Source organism: Camelus dromedarius, chromosome 4, assembly GCF_036321535.1.
Source record: "Camelus dromedarius isolate mCamDro1 chromosome 4, mCamDro1.pat, whole genome shotgun sequence".
NCBI classification, from domain to species: Eukaryota; Metazoa; Chordata; class Mammalia; order Artiodactyla; family Camelidae; genus Camelus; species Camelus dromedarius.
The window spans coordinates 55,547,482-55,564,113 of NC_087439.1; positions in this window are offsets into that span (position 1 = coordinate 55,547,482).

The window sequence follows — 16,632 nt, forward strand, 5'->3', positions numbered from 1 at the left end:
TTGGAAAGACTATCACATACAAATACTTTTCAAACTGTTAACAAAGCTGAAGCATAATTTTTCATCTCTGTAGCAAAGCAATTCTATAGTTTATCTGAAAAATGACTTCCTTGATTGATCAGTGAAGCATGTTAATTATTGCTGGTGTAGGGAACCCTGCCTGGAAGGATTGGTATTTGGGAACAAGGGACCCCTATCATGCTCGTGATAAAGAACAATAATGTTGAGAGAAGGCAATATTGTCGGTGGCATGGAATAAAAACAGAGCTTTGTTCTTAAGTTCCAGGAGGGCCACTATTTGGAGCCACTTGTAAGAACTTTTTACTTATTTTTAATGAGTGATACTGTGTTTCTGGTAACAATTTCAAAGTGTTTTAAGGCATACAAAAAGTTGCAAGTTAAATTACTTTAAAATGAGGTTTTTCATAGAATTTTTGTGTATTTTAATGTCTGTTTTCTTGCTTTCTAGATATCAATCTCTGAATATTAACCGATCACCTAACTCAGTAGGCTGATTCATGAATTAGAGCATTAGAAAATCCTGATGCAAATAGGAATCTTTAAGCCATATTTCCAATCTTCAACCAAATGAATTCTTTAGTTAATGTTAAAAACAGCTTAGTCTGTGGCATCATCTCCAATTATGTTCTCAATAATATACCTTAGACATCACTTGACCATCTCTGCATCCATCTACTATAATGGAGATAAATGAACAATTGCTCTTGAACAGTAAATGATGCTTTTATTGAATCACTTGCCCTGTTAGTCTAGCTCCAATGTCCCATTTTAGGGTAGAATGAATGTTCTTGCATAGCAGTTATCCAAGTTGTGATTTTGTTTCCTTATAATCATTTGCAATTGTGTTTGAAATAAGCCATAATGCAATTTTTCTCAATTTAATATGAGCTATTTTTAGTGGTGCAAAAGCTTTGATTACAAATTTTATTTTATCCCTTAGTGTAAGATGGGCATCCATGTTTAATCATATTCACAGATTACTGCAATGAATACAAATGTGTTACATTATCTTTAAATAAATGAATGTCAATATGTTCCAAGGTAACAAGTAATTGCATATTGATAACAGTCATTATTGTAAGTCACGGTCTCTAGGAGAATATGCACTTGTATTTTTTAATAAGGTACAATATTTAAGTCTATTTTAAGATGATAGCTTTGTTTCATATGCAGACAATAATATTACTCCAGTATAGCTGGAAGACCCTACAAGTGGATAAAAATGCAAAATATAAACCTGAAAGTAACAAGATTTTGTAGTCTTTTGAAACTGGATGGATGTTATGAGTACCTTAGCAGAGCTAATATGAAGTTGTCATTATCTGTGACAGACTCTGAGAACTTTCATCTACTCTCCAGCTAAAGCAAATAACAGGAGCTAAGCCATCATCCTGCATTTTTACAGCAAGATATTTTCAGATTTTGTATGGAGGCTTATTGTAGTACACAAATCAATCCAGAAAATGCTCCAGGAAAAAACATTGTCCCTTTTTCTAAATGTGCTAAAAAAAAAAAATTTCATGGAATAGATGGGAGAATGTGAGTATCAACAGCACTCCTTTTCTGTGGTCTGAGTTTTTGTCATTGAGTGGGTTGTCATTCAGATCACCATGTTGCACAACTCCAGGGGGTGCCACTCAAATTATATTCTGTATGGTTAAGGCTCCTATCAACTTGTGCACATGTGTGTGGCCATCCATGATAGCCGTGGATGTCAAAATATTATCTGGGAAACATGCTGAAGGATAAGCAAGGGCCATAAAGACACTGTTAGTCGAGATGACGTAGAAAGTATCCCAGCATTCATTAGTGAAGGAATGAGTACCTTTTTTTTTTCTTTTGGCCATAATCTTTTCAAAATTGAGTATTTCATTATAACTCAGAATACTAATCTTAAATATGAGACCTAACTTTAATCTCAGGTTTACTGCTAGCTGAATGATGCTAGACAGGATATTGCATATCTTGGCCTTAATAGTTGCCTCTGTAAAATGTGGGATTTGACTCCATCAGGGATCTGCAAACCTAGTATTTTTACCTGTGGAACCCCTAAGCAGGACTCAAATGGGATACATTGCTTGATGGTTTCCTTTGGGTAAGTTCTGGTATCTAAAAGGGAACTTCAGCCCTGGTTCTCCTTGGTTAAGTGTGGAAAAGGATCAGTAGTTGAACTGCCAAACTGATTTTTTCCTTCATACTCAGATTATATATGAAGTACTGTCTCCTACTTATTTTGCTTTTATTTTCAGAGTATATATTTAGATGCCATGTTCTAAGAATTTTGAAGAACTCTTAAAGTTACTATTTCAGAGAGGCTCTGGAGTCAGATCAATTTTAAATTGAGTTTTGGCCACTTGTTAGCTGTTAATCCTTAGGCATGTTAACTAAATTTTCCTCATTTGTACATAGTGATAATATAAGCCATCTCCTAGTATATTTGGGAAGATTGAATCTGATAATAATCCAAAATGTTTAGCAGAATTTTTAGCCCAAAGTAAATGCTCAAATTATGGCTTTCATTCTATGCAGAAATAACTTGGAGAATATTTTCCTACTTAGTCAGGGAAAGGATTATGAAAGAAAGGAACTTCTTTTATATTTTTAATACAGGAGCTCCAGCAGCTTAAGAAGCCTGAACCAACTTTTTTTCCTCAGGCGGGGCTTTCTAGGAAGGGAGCTGACTGGGATGGAATCAGTCTTAACCAGAGTCTCCATGTAGGAAGAAAGAGGATAAATATTAACTTGGAAGAAAAATGCTCCAAGGGATAAAGTGGGGGAGAAGAAAACATTTAACCTCGACCCAAGTCTTTTTATAATTGCTTTCTCCTCCCATTAAGTAGATAACTCTTGAGTACTTGCTATTTGCTAAGTGCTGTACATGGACTAGTTTATCTAATCCTGACAACAACCCTCTGAGGTAGGTAGTATTGTCCCTATTTTATAAATGAGGAAACCAGAACACAGAAAGATTAAACAGCCCAAGGTTATACATCTAGAAATAGTTGAGAAGGGATTAAAACCTGGACACCACAGCCCAAACTATTTAATACTGTACTCTCCTGCCTCTTAAATTTGAGTTCTTTCATCTTGGAGAAAGAATAAGAAGTGAGGGAGAGAGAAGAGAAAAACTAGTGGTTCCCACTGAGCTTCGATACCTGGGGAAAAATATTAGCCTATCACCTGTGTTCCAGAAATAAATATATTTAGGATAGTGTGATAAACTTGAATTGTTTTTAATGCTACTATTAAATAACCTTCTGATGGGTAGTGTATATTTCCTTGTTTCTTGACTTTGAACTTGACCATGTATATATACTTTGTCCTGTGGGATGTTGGTGTATGTAATGTGAGAAAAAGCTCAAAATCGCAGTTGTTTGCTCTTACACACCTGTATTCCATTATGAGAGGAATTTGCCTTGGGTAGCTATTGGTGAAGCACACTTGAGCACACCCTGCAACCTAGAGCAAACCCCAGTGAGTCCCAGCTTATGCAAGCCAAATTCCAGCGGATGCATGTTTATGAAATTAAACACTGTAGGCCAGTGAGGTTTGGTTTGTTAGGCAGGATTATTGAGACATAGTTGAGTATAATTTATAGCTATTATGGTGATCTCATTAAGTTACAATATTCCTCCTAAAAATTGAACATGAAAACTCAACAAGTTGATTGTCCCAAAGTTAGACCACTAAAGCATTCATTCAGTTTAAAAAGAGTTTGTCTTTAGAAATGAGTAATTAGAAATTAATTTGAATGGGAATTTGGGGTGATGAGAAAGAAAGGGTCAACTTACGAGGCTGGAGAAGGCAAAACAGATGTATATACAGTATTAAAACCACAAATGATTATTAAACAATACTGAAGGGATACTTAATAGGCTCAAATTGAATGATCCAGAAACAAGTTGGTGGGAATAGTTGGAAATTTTGATTTTCAATTGCTATTTTATTTACTTTATTGACGACTTTCCTAAGTTTGCTCTACGGAAGTTTACTACTTAGATTCTCTGGGTTTGTATGTTCTTTGACTTTTTGTAACCAAGTGTTTATAAAACTTTAAAATCTGTCTTGAAATTAGAGAATTCAATGGAGGATTCTCATTACCACATTATATAATTACATTCATTCCCGCAGTAGTTATTAATGCACCTGTTCGAAAAAAATCACTTAAATTTCAAATTTCAATTAGCATCTTGGCCTTCTTAGGGCTAGATGTGTGTAGTGCTGGTGACAGGGTGTTGATGACATCCTTTATGGTTTCTTTTTGGGGTGTGTGTGCATGTGTGTAGTGTTCTTTTATGCTTGGAAACTGGTGAGAAGAGAGGAGGAAAAAATAAAACTTCAAAGATTCTTTGTGTATAGCTAGCCACTGTGGAGGAGGACTAAGTTGCCCTATATAAAACTGAGTGACTTGATAGGTCAGGATATCTTTAGTAAGAGAGCGAATTAAATAAGACATTTCAGGGTCACCAAAACTTTGAGGTATAAGGATGTCTGATATTAAAGTTTTTGGGTGTGTGTGTTTCTCAAGTGTAAAACTCCTTTGCTCCAAACCTTCAGTAAAGTCTGCAACTCATAGAAATGCCAATCTGAGTAATTTGGTGGGAAGTGGGGATAAGAAATGAGCTAAGATCTATACAGACTGAGTCAGTGAAGAGTAGAAAGATGAGTAGAAAGATACCTGTGGGTGGTATGAGAGAGAAATGTAAAGTTCAGTGGAACCACTGCCTGCCTAGGGGGCACTGGTTCTTAGTTGTAGCTGGATTCACCTGGGGAGCATTAAAAAAAAATGCTGATGCCTTTGTCCCACTCCCAAATATTCTGGTGTAATTAGTCTGGTCTGTGGGAATATTTAAAAACCTCCCCAAGGGAATTCTACTAAATTTGACTGTCACCACTGTCTGTAGCGAAGTTCATACCTGGCTACGCATTAGTCATCTAGTGAGTAACAAATGGCAATGGCGATACCCTATTCCCAGAGATTGCCATTTAATTACTCTGAGAGGGAGGTGAGATACTGCATTTCAAAGCTTCTCAGGTGATTATCATGTACAGAGTACAATCAGATGGGGTCCTGAGAATGTTGGAATGGCTCTGTCTGTTAAGACTCAGAAAGGTGCCCCAATGAGTAGGGAGGCTGGGGAGATAGTGCAAGGGAGAGAGATACACACGGGGCCCTTTCCAGGAAGATAAAACCTTTATTCTGCTCTGGTTACAAGGTTGGAACTCACAAATCCACAAATTTATGGATGTTAATGAAGCAACAGGTAACATAGTAATACTAGTGCCTCATCTGGATTCATGGGTGCTGGGAGCCCAGGATTACTTTCAGAGTTGCAGCTGATCGTGTGAAAATAAGCCTTTGGAAATAATGCCCATTATTCAGGGAGATTGTGTTGCCAGATTCGGCAAATACAAGATACTAAGTCGAATTAGGATTTCAGATAAACAGATGCTTTTCAGTATGAGAATGTCCCATGCAATTGGGGTATATTTCTACTAAATATTTATCTGAAATTTAAATTTAACTGTGCCCTATCAGGAGACCCTAGGGATAGAGAGCTTGAGTTTGATACTTAAACCTTAAGGGATAATGGGATCTTGGTGCTGACTCAGAATGGGTTTAGAAAGCACCTACTGTATGCAGGAGAACATGGTAAATACTGTGGAAGAGTCTCATTACCTGAGATTTTTTTCCTCTTGACTTTCGTGAGTTTAGGATGTACTAATTCAATAGTAAGTAAGAGAGTATTTGTATAAGTAGTAAACCTTCCCAACAGCTCTAACCTACTATTTATCTCAAAACCCCATTTGTAAATTGCATGGTTCCATGTCACAGTGGCAACACAAGGGAGTACCAAAAATACAAAAACATGTTGCTGAAGATGATTTTGGTAATTTTTTAACCTTATTTTTTAAATCCATAGTTTTTTTCCCCTGAATACATACTCAAGTTGTAGGAAGTCTTTGGTCTTCCTTAAAAGGTCAAACATAATTACAACCTTCATTCTCAGCTTAATTCAAGTCAATGGTCAAGTTACGCTTACTGCTTTTCATTTCTTTCATAGGACCTTTCATCTCAACTGGGTGGAAATTCATAGCTTGAATAAAGGCATACAATTAGTGAACATAACATAGTTGTTGACTAGAAGAGAGGAACGTGTTAAAATTTAGTCCTGGATGTATTTTAAAAAAATCACACCCCTATACTTCTAAAACATTGCAAAATTAGTTCTTCTGAACTCTAACAGGAATATAATTGCAAAATATTTTCATGTATATTCTTTGATTTAAATGTTGTACTCATATTTCTTGTAATAACTGAAATGATTCTCTTTAGAAAGTAAAATGAATTATAAAGATTAATATGGCAATATTCATTGATACTGAAGACCAAATGACAATAAAACATTGATTAATCCAGAGAAAGTCACTTAACATTTGATATTTATACATCAGTACAGTTTTTAATAAGGACTGTTGAAAATGTGAATGAAAGGGAAAAAAAAAGCACTGGAATGTATATGTAGGAGTATTTAGAAGCCTGGGTAGGAAATTGAAGGTCTTGGGAACACAGGTGGTGGTTTAATTTCTTCTAATTGAAGGTCATGACTTTGGAAGATAAAGAAGGGACTGAGAAGTGAACAGCTGGCTCTGTAGACGGTGTCAAACAGAATTTAGTTTTCTGGACCATGATGCATGATACTAAACTAATGCTCCTGGCAAAAGAGAGAGTACATCTAATGAAGAGTGGGAAGAACATGCTTGGCAGAAGATTTGCTGACCGGAACAAGAAGGCATTGATATATGAGTAGGGTGGAATAAAGGACCAAACAAGCTGTTAAATTATACCCCATGGAGGAAAACAAGCTGACTTAGGAAGAGTAAAAGTAGTGGAAAATGATCAGTAAATCAAGAGAACTTAACAGGAGTGAAGATAAAGGAGAAATATTTGTGGCTTTATGTATTTATATCCATATTCAGATAGTGTAGGTAGTGATAATATTTTAGATAAGAAGGTAAGTAATACTTGAAGGTTTTCATTATGACTTGATGGGGATGGGAGCTTTGGCTGAGGAAAGCTATTTGATCCTGAAATTCTAGTTCTTACTGCTTCTAGCAAAGAAACCATAGAACACAGACGAACGTAAGGTGGGACCTAAGGAAACAACCAGTAAATTCCCTGGTAAGAGAAACTCTGGAATGACTAGGAGTGATTCTCTATTAAACAAGAGTGCTGTAGGTTGAGAAAATTGGCATTTTTCAAAGGAAATACACTTTGAGTTATCCCCTTTCCCTTCCTCTTAGGCTGTAACGTGTCTACAAGAAATTTCAAAAAACTCAGGGATATAAAGAACACAGTTCAGATTTGGAGGGGAGGAAGATCTCCAGATTCCTGTTACAGAGTATGTAGCAGAGAAGGGGATGAGGATGATGACTGACCCAAGATCGTGGCCGCTGGGAATGTGGCAGAAATGGACAGATTTGGAATTAGGCAATTTCAGCTTTCACATGTCTCTTATTGTCTGCTGTGAGCTTGACAGATGCCAAAATGTAGCATGGAAACTTTATAACTTTTTTCCCCCATAGTTGAGCTTAATTTCTATTCTGAATTCTAATTTCTTGCCTTCTCAACAGCAGAGAATTTAGTCTGCTCTCATCCAGGTAGATACAGTCCCATCACATTAATGACTTCTCACTCTTTTGGGGTGTAAACTATGTCAAGGTCAGTGATAAGTCATTTCAGTTTAAAGCTCAAACACTTCATGATTTATGAAACCCTGCTCGCCTACCTCTCTGGCCTTGGAGTTGATTTGCAGGTGCTCGAAATGATCTATTGCTGGAGTGTCCACAGTGGGAAGAGGCGTCTGCTTTGTCCTTTTCCTTCCTCTTTCTGATACGCACAATCAACCAGTCATGACCTTCACTTTTTGGTATCTATCTCTACATCTGCATGAGTGGCCAGTACCACTTCAGTCCCATCTAGAGTGCCCCTCAGGCCTGCCAACCTTCTCCCCGTTAATGTTCTCATATGCTTAAAGATAAAGACGTGGGTCAGGTTAAGCTGATCTGTGCTTTTCTTGGGGCTCTAAGTGCATGACCATCAAAACTTTTCTACTTCTGTCAAATTTCATTCATCTCTATTTTTCTTTATTCACGCCATTTTGGGTAGGGAACGTGGACGGGTTTTTTTCTTGCAGAACTCCAGACACACAGCCTTCTACTCTCGAGTCTCCAAATGTGAGAGTGCCCATGTCCACCCCATCTTGTCCCACCCACAATCCAGACCCAAGTAAGGGAGCATTGTAGACTAACAGGTACGCCAATGTCTATTCTCATTCTCCAGTTTTCTTCCTTCTTTTTCAGTAGCTCTCTCACTTTTGTTGGCAAGGGGGTGGAAAATAAAACACTTGGTTAGCATTCCCCACCCCAAATCTTTCTTGAAATTAGATTACTTCATTGATACTTTAAAACTTGATAATTTTACTCCTTTCACCTCGAAAACCTTGTTTCATTGAAGCAATGGTAAATAGGGATGCTTCAAGTGTCTAAGATACATACATTGAAGAAAGAAACATAATATTTCATATATCATACTATAATTGGTATGTTTGAATTCCAAGTAGATCTATATTCTGACAAATTTATATTAAAGTCATAGATAAAAGTTTTTGTTAGCATGCCTGCCTATAATTTAAATATTCCAGAAGGACATATTTATTGACAAAACCAATAATTTGAACCCAAGAATCTATTGAATTCTCTGGAAGACCCTCTACCAGTAGTGGAGTTGCCTGTAAAACAGAAATAGTAAACTGTACCTGTTTCATGAATTTTTTCCAATGATTAATTGTTGATAAAATACCTACCTTAGTATCTAAAAAATGCTAAGTCTTCAATAATTGCTAATAGCTATCGTTATACTATTATTGAAATCTTAGGATCTTGGATAGAAACACATTCTAGAGGAAAGGTAAGAGAAACAAATGAATAGTTTAACGATTATTTATGGATTGCTGGGACAATCTGCCTTTTCCTCATGTCCACCAGCCATCAAGAGTTTTGACACACAGTGTTTAAATGAATACAAAAATACTTCTTAATCTGTTTTATATTACTTGACCTGCAGCATTTCCTTCCCTGTGTAACAAAAATAGGTGAGCTTAAGAGAAGTCATGGAGGAAGAACGTTTTAGGAAAGAAGTAGAAAGATGTTTGCTTGAGTGGTTGTTGGCGTTTGAGGTTTTTCCTGTGATACTATGATCTGTGATCTACTTAAGGAATAGTTACAGTTTATATGTTATATGTTGTATAATAGAATAGAAGGATAAATGTGGTGGAGAGGTTTCTTTAATGTGCATATGGAATAATGTTTTGCTTGCATGGCAAAATAAATAACAGCAAGATACTCTCTAAGCACCTGCTGTTCTCATGGTGCTTTCTAATTTTGAGACTTCTCTGGGTCTCAGTGTCTTGGGGTGTTGCTGAAGTAATGTAGTTACTGCATGGAAGTGAAGATGGGTGCAGGCAGCAAGTCCTTTAGTAGAGTAGAGTACCACGGCTAATTATTTCCCTACTTGGGGAATCCAAGTTATACTGAGATGGGTAGGGAAGACAGCAGTAGTTTTGTTGTTGAAATATCCCAGGAACAACCTTCAATACAACTATTAAGTATTGGTTTTTTTGTTGTTGTTGATCAAGAAGCTTTCTTTTCAGGGCTTAAGAATGAGAGGAATTAGATTTTTTTTTTTTCAAACCATCATGGAGCTTCTGAAGACAAAGCATAACAGTTAGAGTTCTAGATGCAAACAACAGGAATTGGCCATGGCTGAAAAATGAGTTTGGTGAAAGGATGTTGGGGAGATCATGGAAACTGGGGAGGTGGCAGGAGGTTTGAAATAGGCAGAGACCTCTGGGGCCTCATCCAGGACTATAACCCAGACACTGTCATGGGGACAGTTCAGTGCCTGGACAACAGCAGGTGTGGTGGCTGGCAGAAAGGTTACATATCGTAGACGTGGCGTATTGAAACACAAAGTGAAATTACAGGACAATTTGATATTTTTTCTTACAGCCATAGTACCACCAGATTATATAAAATTGCCTCATTTAAAAGTAAATGAGTTAAAGGGGTGCCTTTTAAAAATTGAAGCAACATATACTATTGAAGCTAGTACAATATAGAAGTACAGGTACTTCCCACCTTTAACTTCACTGTGCAGAAATGTCTTCCATTAGAAGTTTGAGCTTTATCTTCCAATCTGTGTAAGAACTTAACATGTAGAGCTATAAGATACATGCTGCGCTGTAACCTTACTTTTTACTTGGTTGATTTTACTCTTTGGTTGACGTCAGAATATGTAGTTCTATCTGATCATTTTAGAGGCTCTGCAGCATTTAATTGTTTCAAAAACACAATTTAGTCAACCAGTCTACACTGGATGTTCAGTGAGCTTGTTTATAATTGCAATATTGTACCATGTTTCAGTGGACATTTTTCTTTCACTTGTAGGAGTTCCTCTGGGCTAAATTCCTGGGAGTAGAAATGTTGGGTCAAAGGGAGAAGCATATTTAAAAACTTGAGTCATTACCAGTTGACTTTGTAGAAGGGTAGTCCACTTTGTAGTCATAGTAGTAAGATATGAGAAGGCCAAATTCCCTGTAACTTGGATGCATTTGCTATTGTGTACGGATAATATTAAGTGGAACAATATTTTTCAGAGATGGCTGACTAGATTAATCAACCTGTTCTGATTTTTTTCCCTCAAAATATTTGAAAGCAGAAGAATAGGATCTAATAACATTTTCTATATTTTGGGTACTTTTCTAAAGCTTTATTAATTTATTAAAAGAATTAAAATATGGCACTAAAATGTAGGTGGAAAAGGCCAACTTTTCAAAAATACTGGAGACTGAGTAATTTGATAATCATTGTCATTAAACCAGATAAGTGTTTTCCTTAAGAATAACTTAGTACTAGAAATTTCAGGATGGGTTCTTTTTCAGTGAATCTGAAGGAACATTAAAACAAAACGTTGCTTCTCTAAAATAACAAATGTCTTAAGAAATTTAAGTGTTCTATGCAGGTCTAATTATTTTCCTTTGAAAATAACATGTTGGGTTGAAACTTTTCTTTACAATGAAAAAGTAAAATGTAAAAAAAAATGACATAACTAGTCTTTATAAGAATTTTTACAAATGGTTGAAGAATAGTTGGATGTTGTATATAAATAGTTCAGCCATTTCTCTGCATTAAACATTTTTAATACCACTAGGTAAACTGGGTGCTCGTATTGGCTTTTTTTTTTTGTATAAATGCAGTAATTCTCCAAAAATAACTTTCTTGACATTGTGCTGGCAAAATAAAATTTTCATTGATGTACTCAATTATACATCCCACACAAGGATGAGCATATGTGCTAATTGCATCTGATATTTCATTTGCTTTTATGTTTCAGCAACAAAAACAGGAGTTTGATAAAGAAAAAAACTAAAAACCAACCTGCTCAGGTGGCAATCTCCTTGATTTTGAGTTTCAATTTTTTTTTTAACATTTTTTATTGATTTGTAATCATTTTACAATGTTGTGTCAAATTCCAGTGTTCAGCACAATTTTTCAGTCATTCATGGACATATACACACTCATTGTCACATTTTTTTCTCTCTGAATTATCATAACATTTTGTGTATATTTCCCTGTGCTATACAGTGTAATCTTGTTTATCTATTCTACAATTTTGAAATCCCAGTCTATCCCTTCCCACCCTCCACCCCCCTGGTAACCACAAGTCTGTATTCTCTGTCTGTGAGTCTATTTCTGTCCTTTATTTACGCTTTGTTTTTGTTTGTTTGTTTGTTTTTGTTTTTTAGATTCCACATATGAGCGATCTCATATGGTATTTTTCTTTCTCTTTCTGGCTTACTTCACTTAGAATGACATTCTCCAGGAGCATCCATGTTGCTGCAAATGGCATTATGTTGTCGGTTTTTATGGCTGAGTAGTATTCCATTGTATAAATATACCACCTCTTCTTTATCCAGTCACCTGTTGATGGACATTTAGGCTGTTTCCATGTTTTGGCTATTGTAAATAGTGCTGCTATGAACATTGGGATGCAGGTGTCATCCTGAAGTAGATTTCCTTCTGGATACAAGCCCAGGAGTGGGATTCCTGGGTCATATGGTAAGTCTGTTCCTAGTCTTTTGAGGAATCTCCACACTGTTTTCCATAGTGGCTGCACCAAACTGCATTCCCACCAGCAGTGTAGGAGGGTTTTCCTTTCTCCACAGCCTCTCCAACATTTGTCATTTGTGGATTTTTGAATGACGGCCATTCTGACTGGTGTGAGGTGATACCTCATTGTAGTTTTGATTTGCATTTCTCTGATAATTAGTGATATTGAGCATTTTTTCATGTGCTTTTTGATCATTTGTATGTCTTCCTTGGAGAATTGCTTGTTTAGGTCTTCTGCCCATTTTTGGATTGGGTTGTTTATTTTTTTCTTATTGAGTCGTATGAGCTGCTTATATATTCTGGAGATGAAGCCTTTGTCGGTTTCACTTGCAAAAATTTTCTCCCATTCCGTAGGTTTTCTTCTTGTTTTACTTCTGGTTTCCTTTGCTGTGCAGAAGCTTGTAAGTTTCATTAGGTCCCATTTGTTTATTCTTGCTTTTATTTCTTCTAGGAGAAAATTTTTGAAATGTATGTCAGATAATGTTTTGCCTATGTTTTCCTCTAGGAGGTTTATTGTATCTTGTCTTATGTTTAAGTCTTTAATCCATTTTGAGTTGATTTTTGTATATGGTGTAAGGGAGTGTTCTAGCTTCATTGTTTTACATGCTGCTGTCCAGTTTTCCCAACACCATTTGCTGAAGAGACTGTCTTTATTCTATTGTATATTCTAGCCTCCTTTGTCAAAGATGAGTTGACCAAAAGTTTGTGGGTTCATTTCTGGGCTCTCTATTCTGTTCCATTGGTCTATATGTCTGTTTTGGAGTTTCAATTTTCTTTTTATCTTAAGAATAAACATTAGAAAGGTGACATGTCATTGGGATAAACACCTCAATAAAGTTGATTGTTATTGTACAGTTTGGTACAGCCTTTTGGGTGCAATTCCTAAAAGGCTAAGAATGACACATACTAAAAAGAAGCTGTTTTCAGGGTCACAAATCTGCTACAACTGTGTTGTAAGCAGGAGAAGAAAGCATGTTCAGGATTTGTTTTAAATATAGTATTTTGTGGGACATATTTATTTGTTTGACCTAAATTTTCATAAGACCATACTTAAATTTAATTCACTATCGTGGTGTAGTAGGAAGAACGTGGAACTGGGCTCCATAGGCCCTGGATTATAATTCTGGTTCTTTTGTCATCTGCTAGCTATGTGATTTAGGTCAACTTACTTATCTTGCTGAACCTTGGTTTCCTTGTTTCTAAGATGGAGTTAATAATACCTACTGCAAAGGGTTGGTGTATGTTCAGGGGAATACATGTAAATCACTTCAACTAGTACCTGGAAGATAGTAAATGTTCGTCTCCTTCTCTCCTTCCAGTATCCCCTCGAAGCCTTACTTTACACCCCAGTGAATCATTAAATTTTCTTGAGCCAGCTGGTATTTTACCATCTCTACATCAAAGCAGAGACCCTTACAGAAGAATTTCTGTATCCTCTGTGAGCCTCGGGGAAAAAACTCGGAGAAGCCTCAGGAGTTCTTGAACTTGTCTGTGTTTCTGAGCTAGTCATGTTTTATTTAACTAATATTAATGTTCTTAGTGTGAATATCATCACTACTTAAAGGACCTCTTCACCTAAAACCACAAATGATTTTTGTGTTCTTACTATACCAAAGTATTACCTTAAAATTGTTTTTTAAATTCATGAACATTCATAATTATAATGTGATATTTAGGTAGTCTCAACAATTTCCTTAAAATATTTAGTAACTTCATATATTTTTTCTATTTTGTGAAATATTCAACTCTTGATATTCACCCTTGCCCTTTTCATCTGCTGTGTATCTATTTAGTGTTGCTTGAAGAAGTCATTACAGTTCAAAGTAGGTTCTCTATACACAAACTAGTTCTTCAGAACAGACTGTCATTTCTTTATTGCTCTCTTGTTGGATCTTTATAGCACAGGTCCACAGAGGATGTTAAAAAAAAAAATTCTTAGCCCTACTTTTGCTCTCCTGACTCTCAAGAGATCATCTTGCTGCTACGATGACTTGCTTCCATTCTTTGAATCCATCCTCTGCCCTATTTCATATGTGTCTGTGTCTGGTGGGATGCTCAGTGAATGCTTACCAGTGTTGAATAAAATTTTCCCAAAGCCTACTTTCTAGCATGTCATAAGTTGATCGGAGATCTTTGCTAGCTTCCTGTTTGCCACTAAAGCTCTTCAGCCATATTTTCAAGACCCTCTCCAGACAACTTTTCTCACTTCATCTAGTGAAATGTAAAGCAGAGTTTGATGCCAAAGGATTCTGAAAGATTCCATACTATTCAAAGTTGTAAAACTATTTTGTGTCTTCCCCAAACTATATTGTTCCCATTGAACCCGACCGAAGTCAAGATTTAATGACAGAAGAAATAATTACCAAATAAATTTTAAGGTAATACTTTGGTATAGTAAGAACACAAAAATCATTTGTGGTTTTAGTTGAAGAGGTCCTCTAAGTAGTGATGATATTCACACTAAGACTTTGTGTCTATCGCATTCTATATTAGATTTCAGGGTTTTTTTCCCCCCTTCTTTAGGTACCTTAATAGTCTAGTCTTCACGATATTAACTTTATATTGTCTACATTTATTCCAATATTGAGGCCAAAGCCCATTTTCTAAGACAGAAAAGGGACTAAGATTTTCTATCAGGAATGAATTTAAAGAATGTTCTAGATGACAGGGTACATACCATGAGCCCTTATATGCCAGATGTTATTCCATTTCACAAGAACTATTTCATTTCCCCAGTAATATTCTTATCCCCCTTTTCTAGAATAGGTCATGGATCCTTTAAGACCTTAAGTCATTTGCCCATGTCCGTGTAGACAGTAAGTGGCAGAAGCATGATTTGAACTCAGATCCTCTTGTCACCAAGTACACATTTTCTCTTCTACTCCTGCTGCAGGAAAAATTACTAAAATATTGACTTTTATAAATACTATAAACCTAATAAATCACCTTCCTGGGAATATAATGAATGGAAAATGTTAGCACTGTAGGTCATGCCCTTCTGATTTTTTTCCCACTGTGACTCGAAAGCTGGCAAGTGGCTCTTGAGGAAGGTTTCACAGCTGTACTCTTCCCTCTGTTACTTTTGACTAGGTGGATAAATGGTTCCTGGCTTTGAGTCTTAGTTCCACCCTAAAGAACTCACACGTGCCCAGGTGTGTTCTCTGAGCAGTGTCACTGCTGCCGTCACCCCCACTGCGCTTGCATTTGGAAGGATGATTTCTAAGCTGCAGCTTTGAGAAGCAGGCCTGACTTACAATGCCCATGCGGCAAGTTAGCTCTGTTTCCCACACAATAATGTTGACGCTGTGCTGAAACTGTTTCTGGGACAAGTTATTTTTAAATGTGATCAGAGACTAAGCAGACAGATTGGCTCAACCCACTTTTCTATGTCTTCATAACAATTTTTCCTGCTCCTTCATCTTACAGTAGGGACACCTCCCAGGAGTTATGATACTTGAACTGCATTTCTTCTTGGTCATGATTCTTCCTGGAAGTTGTTTTTAATTCCTGCTTCCTTTAGATGTCTTTTCCACGACCCCTGCTTCTCTTTGCATGCCTCCTGACCACTGAACTCCCATGTTCAACTTGGATATTCGACTCTTTTAGTGGGTTGTCTTTCAAAGTTTTCAAAACCTTAAGATACTACATGTAAATATAACTTAGTGTTCGTTTCTTCTCTTATCCAGGCTTTTTGTCCTCTCTTTCAGTTCCTTAATGCTTCGCCCACAGCTACAGTTATCCTGAGGGAAGAAATGACTTGTGGAAGGCTGGATGGCTGGTTCATTATTCCTTGGGTTACTTTAAAAGTGCAGTTAACTTGTGGCTGTGACTGATAGTTTGTAAATGAAACTATAGGCTGAATGATTAAGGACAACAGCATTTCCCATTTGCACACAATTTGCTATTTACTTCAGGTGCTTACGTGGTAATTTGGCTCTGGCTGAAATCCTGCCTCCTCAGGTCTTTATATTTGTACAGACCAATGGATGGGGAGAGGTGTCTGGAGTAGTCTGTAGTTGGCCTTCTGGGCAAGCCTCAGAGAGGGACTGCTGAAAAAGAGTGAAAATGGGCCACATTAGAGCCGAGAACACTGTTTGCCAAGAGACGAGCCTAGTAAAACCTGGTTTCTATAGAGTATGACATAACTATTTACAGTATATATAGGTAAAACACCTAGAAATTAAGAAGAATATAAACAACCCAATTTTTAGAAAATAGGCAAAGGGCATGAAAAGACAAATCACAGGGAAAAGTACATATAGCACTTAAGTGTTTGAAAAGATGTTCAGTCTCACTCATAATAAAATAAATTTAACTACAGTAATGAACCACTTCTTAACTATCAAACTGAGAAAAATGCAGAAGTTCCAAAATAATTCT